Source organism: Cebus imitator, unplaced genomic scaffold (assembly GCF_001604975.1).
Source record: "Cebus imitator isolate Cc_AM_T3 unplaced genomic scaffold, Cebus_imitator-1.0 Scaffold69, whole genome shotgun sequence".
NCBI classification, from domain to species: domain Eukaryota; kingdom Metazoa; phylum Chordata; class Mammalia; order Primates; family Cebidae; genus Cebus; species Cebus imitator.
In genome coordinates, this window is record NW_016107384.1 from 6,541,459 (window position 1) to 6,549,281 (window position 7,823).

The window sequence follows — 7,823 nt, forward strand, 5'->3', positions numbered from 1 at the left end:
AAAGATATGATGACAAAGGAAAGGCCTAAAATAAAAGAAAATTCCAAATGTTGTAAAGGATGTCAACCAATGGCAACTCTTATCAACTGTTGGTGACGGTGTAAATTAGTATAAAAAATTTATACTATTTAGTCATTATTGCCAACCACTTGGGAAAACTTGTTGGCAATAATGACTAAAGCTGCATGTATGCTTGCCTGATGACCCAACATGGATCATTGGATGCCTAGGTTATATACACAGCAAAAATATATGTATATGGTCACCAAAAGACATGTACTAGAAAGTTCATGGCAGCATTATTTGTAAGGAATAATGGAGTCTCCTGGAAATGGAGACAATCCAAATGTTTATCAGCAGTAGAATAGATACAGCATGATAAATTGACACAATGGAATAACATACAACAGTGAAAATGAACAAACTTCAACTATACATAACATGGATAAATCTCACAAATATAATTTTGTGTTAGATGAAAAAGACTACATAGGTGATTTATTTACATAAAGTTTATAAACAGGCAAAACTCATCTATGGTATTAGATATCAATGCAGCAGTTACTCTGGAAGGGGACTCAGGGGATGCTGGGGTGCTAGTAATGTTTTCTTTTTTGATCTGTGTATTAGTTTCACTTATGATTTGTGCATTTTTCTATACATTGGATATAAACTTATGTGCCACATAATGACATTTTGATCAATGACCGATTGCATATATGGTAGTCACATAAGATTATGATGCTACATTTTTACAGTATTTTTTATGTTTAGATACACAAATGCTTAACGTTGTGTTGCAGTTGGCTGCAGTATTCAGTACAGTAACATGTTGTATAGCCTTGTTGCCTAGAAGCAATAGTCTATACCTAGAAGCAATAGTGTATATCCTAGGGGTGTAGTAGGTGTATATTCTCTCGGTTTGTGTAAGTACATCCTTTGATATTTGCGCAACAAAATCGCTTAAGCACTCTTTTCTCAGAAGATATCCTCATTATTAAGTGATGCATGACTATACTAAAATAAACAGTATGCTAAAAAGAGCAGATATGTCAAAATAAACTTTTCCTTAAAAAAAGATTCTTAGATTTCATCTTCCAAGGAGCACACTTGGGAAAATGCTGACATCTTCATACACTGATATATATTGTTCAAGTTATATTTTTTATTGATATAATATCAGATTAAATGATATTCTAGCAAAAACATTAATGAATTTTTTTCAATTTATGTCCAAATTTATAATTATTTATGCATGAAAGTTGATGCAGTACTGAATGGTAAATTATGAAGGAAACATTTAATGCACATTTGAAAAGTAAAGAAATTAGATGCACCTTAATTATTTAAGTACTAAAGATCAAGCAGATCTTTTTTTAGTTTGGAGCAACAAAAATAGGAACTATCAGTAACCTCATAAGACATGTATAAATAGCATTTTTCAGCAAACAGCAATTTTGTGGATTCACTCATGGTAATTAAATCATTTTTTATATTTCAGGTTTCCATTTATCATTGAAATGTAAGTGTTAATTTGCACAGATACAAATTCACAAAATATAATCCCCTTTCCCAGTTCTCTGATGTTTTACCATATCAGAGACATTTTTGATGACAGTGTCTGCCTGGATCTTGGTATAGCTACTTTTCTCTTACGCTAATTAAATAATTAAATCACTTGTTCCAGAAAATTAAAATGCCAAATGTCTAGTTTCTCTGCTTCCACAGACTTCTTACTCTGACAGCCAACAATTACTCTAAGTGTTTGACATTCAGAAATTGGAGAGAATAGGTCAGGACTGTGGTAAGTGGGTTTGCATTTTAAGTAGCTGTGATTGAAAAGAGAGGAGACATGTGTCCAGTGGCAATTTCTGTTAGTAATTTTTGTGGTTCTCTTAAGAATTTTTTTTTTTTTAATGAAGACTGGTTGTTCTCATCCCAACTTTATTTTTTTTATAGTAACCTCTCTGAAAATTACAGGACTGTGAAAGTATAACACTTCAAAAGTTAGATATCATATTTATAATATAGTCAAAGGAGATCATTGTAGTTATCACCATGACGCACACTTTCAAGCGAGTCAGAATCATTGCATATAACACTGCATTTTTTTGGTGACAATAGCATTTAGGTGTCCCTGCTTAAATTACTTTTTATATAGCAAACTGATACTTTGAAGATTCTTTTCACATAAAATGTAATATTTTTATTAATCCTTTTCACTTGGGTTTACCCAGGAAGGACTGCTTAGAAAATTTAAATTATTAATTCAATCACAATTAGCCAGTGCTCTTAATTTTTTCCTTAAGTAGAAATGTTTGCCTTATGTTTTGAAGAAAGTTGTTCCTTGTGTTTCATTACTTTTATTTTTGTCTCCTTACCTGCTGTGGAAAATGCAAATTATGTCAATAAAATTAGCAAAGAGGAGAGAAGAAAGGAGTAGCAGCAGTGGTAGCAGCAGTGACAGCAGCAAGAGATTAGATATAATTAGCAAATTTAATAATTCGTATCTAAATAGCCAAGTCACAGGTCAAATCTCATACCAGCTCCTCCATGGGAAATTATGCTTTTGTTGTTCTACTAAAATTTTATGATAATAAATATTATTCATGATAGGGGAGTTCCATCCCTTGGCATTGACTTCCTGAGCAGCAGCGCATAACTGATGGAGTCTGAGCATGCATGTTGACAACGTCATGGAGCCCACATGAAAATGATTGTGAAGTGATTAACAAGTAAAATCCATGATCTTGTGCCATTAGGGGATGCATAATAGTTGCTACCATTATGGGGTATCATGACAATGTGCAATGGAGTAGAGGATCTACGGCCTTTAGGATGAATGCCATTTGGGCCTCTCTCTGGTGGACATTCTTATTGATTTCTTAGTGCATTTGAAACTTGATATCAAAACTCTATTATGTAGTGTCATTTATGTTTACATGTGTTTGTCACTCAGTTAAAATCATTGTTATATGAATTAAGAATGCATAACTCTGTTAGAGAGTATGTTCAATTGTTTGCAAGTAAGCATGTTTGTCATTTTCATAAAGTCCCTTGGCAAAGAAACCCCATAAACATTATTTATTTTTGAATAACTTATGTCGACCCTATTGCAATATTACAATTAAAATTCTGGTGTGAGAAATGGGGAAAATCAGTGAAGCAAATTTTCATTAAAGACTCTTTCTGGGATTTCCTTTCTATCTGAATGTTTGTTGCATCACTTTAGTTTATTTAGTAGTCTCAAAAACTCTTACAGTTTCATGCCTGTAATCCTAGCACTTTGGGAGGCCAAGGCAGATCACAAGGTCTGGAGTGGGAAACCAGCCTGACCAACAAAGCAAAACTCCGTCTATAATCTCAGCTGCTCGGGAGGATGAGGCAGGAGTGTTGCTTGAACTTGGGAGGTGGAGATTGCATTGAGCTGAGATTGCATCACTGCGCTCCAACGTGGGCAACAGAGGGAGACTCCATCTCAAACAAACGAACAAACAAACAAAGAAAACATAGAGCTTTAAGATGCTGAATCTATGTAGACAACCTTTAGGATAAATCCTTTGTAATTAATTCTTTAAAGCCGTATTATAAGTTTTTACATCTTAAATGGTTTTTTCCTTAGTAATTTGATTTACATTACACGTTGACAATCTGCCAGGCTAATATATAGTATTAAGTGACTCATTATCTACATTATTTCATTGATAGAAATATGTTAATAGGATGTTACAGACAGACCTACCTACATTAGAATTAGCCTTTCAATGTGTTTTTGCAGAAATTGTTACAATGTGTTTAAAAATGAGATAGCCCCTGGGCATGGTGGCTCACAGTTGTAATCCCAGCATTTTGGGAGGTTGAGGTAGGTGGATCACGAGGTCAAGAAATCAAGACCATTCTGGCCAACATGGTGAAACCCCATCTCTACTAAAAATACAAAAATTAGCTGGGTGTGGCGGCGTGTGCCTGTAGTCCCAGCTGCTTGGGAGTCTGAGGCAGGAGAATCACTTGAAACCAGGAGGCAGAGGTTGCAGTGAGCTGACATACTTCAGAGTCTCTATCTCAAAAACAAAACAAAACAAAGAGCCATTAAACTCTTAATGCAAAATGAACAATTGTGAGAACTATGGAGACTGTTTACAGACTCAAAGCCATAACAGTTAAATTACTTGTTGTTAAATCACCTGTAGTTAATTACAATATGTTGATATGTACCTGATCTAATGGGAAGATTATTTTTCGGTTGTTAGGTTAAACACAGACGTTGTCAAGCAATGATAAGACAGTCAAATTACATTTTATTCCTCAGAAGTGTCATTGGATTCAGTTAACACCTTATCAAATGCTAAGATCTTTCCTTGAAGATGTAAATGATTAAGCCCTAATCCTTGCTCAGTGATTTTTGAATCCTAGAGGTTCTAAATCAAGTTAATTTCTAAATTATACAATTTGAATATACTAACATTTTCATTTAACATTTTGCATGTTATTTTAATGTGTACTCTTTAGTTTGAATCTAACTTCCCCTTTTTTCTTTACTCAGAAAAATAATTTTGCCTTTGATTTATGCAATAATAATGAATGGATTCAGCTTACTCATTTTAAATTCTTTCTGCAGAATACTGAAAGGGAAATGGCTTCCCCCCACCCTCTTTTAAATATCTTCAGAAATTGTAGTTCTATTCAACACTAAATACAATGAATAGTTTGTGCAGCTTCAGGATAGAGAACACAGATTTCGCAGTAAACATCCAGCAAATTACAAAACAACTGAGAAATGGGGAAATCCAGGATTACAGCAGATAGTCTTTCAGGAGTATTGATTTCTGTTCTGATGGGCTGTGAATAGCAGTCGTGGTGGCAATGGCAACAGTGACTGTTCTGATGGGAGGGAAGATGGTACTTCACCACTGATGTGCCACAAAAGCTTACTCATTTCCTGCTTTTGTGAGCAGGCTCTTGGTTCCACATCATACCCTGGGGATACATCAGCAAAATGTGGTTAATTGCAGTAGATAAAGGACAATTGTGAAGACTAGGAACCTGAAATTAGACCTTCCCGCAATGTTTGAAAATGTTCCTGGGAAACAGACCTTTGAGACTTGGAAGGAAGAATCTATACACTCTGTGGTGATAGACAGGTGGTACATGGATAGCAGTGGGCAAACCCTTAGTAGCTGACATGAGGTTGTTATCATCTACGTGTTGGTAATCAGACCCCTATACTGGTATCCAGACCCTGGCTAAGAATCTAGCAAAGACAAGGCAAGTTTCCAGGCTCACATGGGGGCCAGGATAACCTCTTAGGGAGTGGTGCACAGTGATTAGTAAGAATATCTGGTTATATACCTGGGTCAAGAAGAGCCCAGAGAATTTAGAAATTTGGCATGGTTAATAAAACTAAGCAGAAGAATTAGAGAAGGAGTAAGTGTGATTGTTGAAAATAGAGAACTGGGTATCGATATCAAGTGTAAAAACATTTTAAAGACATTTGTGAGCTCTTTGATGGAGAACTTGAAATTGATAATGGTGGGATTATTTACAACATGGAATCACAAATGTCAAACATCAGGCCTTCTCTGTCTCCCTCACCTCCAGAAATGGCTGTTAAACATTTACCAGCACCCCACAGGTATAGCGTAGAGAACATAGCTTCGAGGTTGGCTAGACCTAGGATAAGATTCTGCTTCTCTTGAGTTGTGACAAGTTATTAAACCTCCTTACATTTTCTAGTTTCTTACATAAAAAAATTTGAAGTATAATGAAAATTAAGTTACCGATAATAATATACAATGCACCCAGCCCATTACATGTTCTTACTGTATTTTTGAATCCTTCTTTTTCCACTCTCCTTGTAGAACTGGTCCTAGAATCTGGGTAAGAATGAATTGTAATGGAGGTGAAGGTTCTACAACTATGGGAAGAGAAGAGCCAGAATTCAGGCACCAGAAAGGAATTTTTGTTTTAGGGAAGTACATCCCAAATAGTTACACTGAAGTTCTCATTGGGGAAAATTAAGAAAAAAATGTTCAGAATGGAAGCCCCTATATGGCATCACAGTACCTCTGAAGAGGCAAGAATTGCCCCAGGTCTTTCCATTTTAGATAGCTGTGCTGAGTAGGGGTAACAAACCCAAGCCTGGGAGTGAGCAGCCCGTCGGTACTAGATATCAGGGTGATCCGAGCCTGGAGCCTCCCAGCAAGGAGTACTCTTTGTCTTGGTCAAGACAACCCCTCTTCCAGTCCCATGGTCATAGTCAGTGTAAAAGTGGTTACAGCTTACAAGACTCACTGTCCCAGATTTGGCAGAAGAGAAATCAGAACAATTCTCACACACATAATGTCAGGGCAAACACTTGGTGTGAATCCCACATTAAGCATAATCAAAATATAGCTATGGGAAACAAATGAAACCAAATACACAAAAACCTATGCACACATACCAAGAGGAAAGAGGGAAGAAGCCTAATAAATGAAGCGCAGAAAGAACCCAGTTTAAAAGAAAACATTATCCAGAAAGCATATTCTTTTTTATTTACTCTGTGGAGAAACATACTGAAAACAAAACTTATTAAAACCAGGACTCAAAGATAGGATGGTTTAAGAAAAGAGTGGGATAAAAACGGGGATGGCTGGAATAAGAAAATAAATTGAGAGCCAAAACAATACCCTACTGTCTAATAAACAGCTTAGAAGCTTCAAGAAATGAGAAGAAACTTAAAATTGAACTTAAGAGGTGGAGTAAAGGTAATAGTCTCAGTGAATGCAGAAGAAGATAACTAAAGAAAAAAAGGAGTTACAAACATTTCTCAAAAAAGAGTCCCTATTTTTTATTTCATATTTGTCCTTTCAAAGAGGCCAATTCTCCAGTCACAAAATTATTTCTATTGGCTTTCACAGCCTTGAACAAAATGGAAAAGATGAAAGTATGGCCCTTAACCAAAGCGACTGCTAACTGCCAATGGCTTCTAGAAATGTTGTTTTCAACGCACTGATGAAATTGTTTTATAAATCTCTCTGGCCTTATAAAGGAAAGCAGTAATTCTGGAATAAGTACAGCATGAAAAATTTATTATAGTCCTCAAATTTTGGTTAACAGTGGGTAACAGGATGGGAAATGAGACTTCTCCTGTTTTGGAAGTTTTGCTAAAACTTCAAAACAGAAAACTAATGAGTGTTTCCATATTCTGCGGAAAGCTATCATTGAGCCTTGGGATCCCTCTGATATGGTCTGGCTATGTCCCCATCCAAATATCATCTTGATTATACTTATAACCCCCATGTGGCATAGGAGGGACCCTGTGGGAGGTAATTGAATCATGGGGGCAGGTTTTTCCTGCGCTGTTCTCATGATAGTGAATAAGTCTCATGAGATCTGATGGTTTTATAAAGGGCAGTTCCCCTGCACATGCTCTCTTGCCTGCTGCCATGTAAGATGTGTCCCAGCCATGTGGAACTGAGTTCATTAAATCTTTTTTTCTCTTTAGAAATTACCCAGTTTTGGGTATTTTTTCATAGCAGTATGAAAACGGACCAATACACCTTTACTTTATTCTATCTGTATGGTAGCATAAACAAAAATCAATATTTAAAGGTATACAAAATTAAAAACAAAACAAATTAAATGAAAAGAGATAGTCAAATTGAACCTACTAGTCTGATCATCACTCCCAATGAGTATAAGAAAAAGTTAAGGGATTTGAGGACGTTCATTGTGGCTTTGAGTTCATGGCCTAGGAAGGAGTATTATGGTTTTCCTCCCTCATAGTCCTTCCCTCACCAAGGAAAATGGGGTCTGAGAGAACCCCTCACAGGAATTGACAT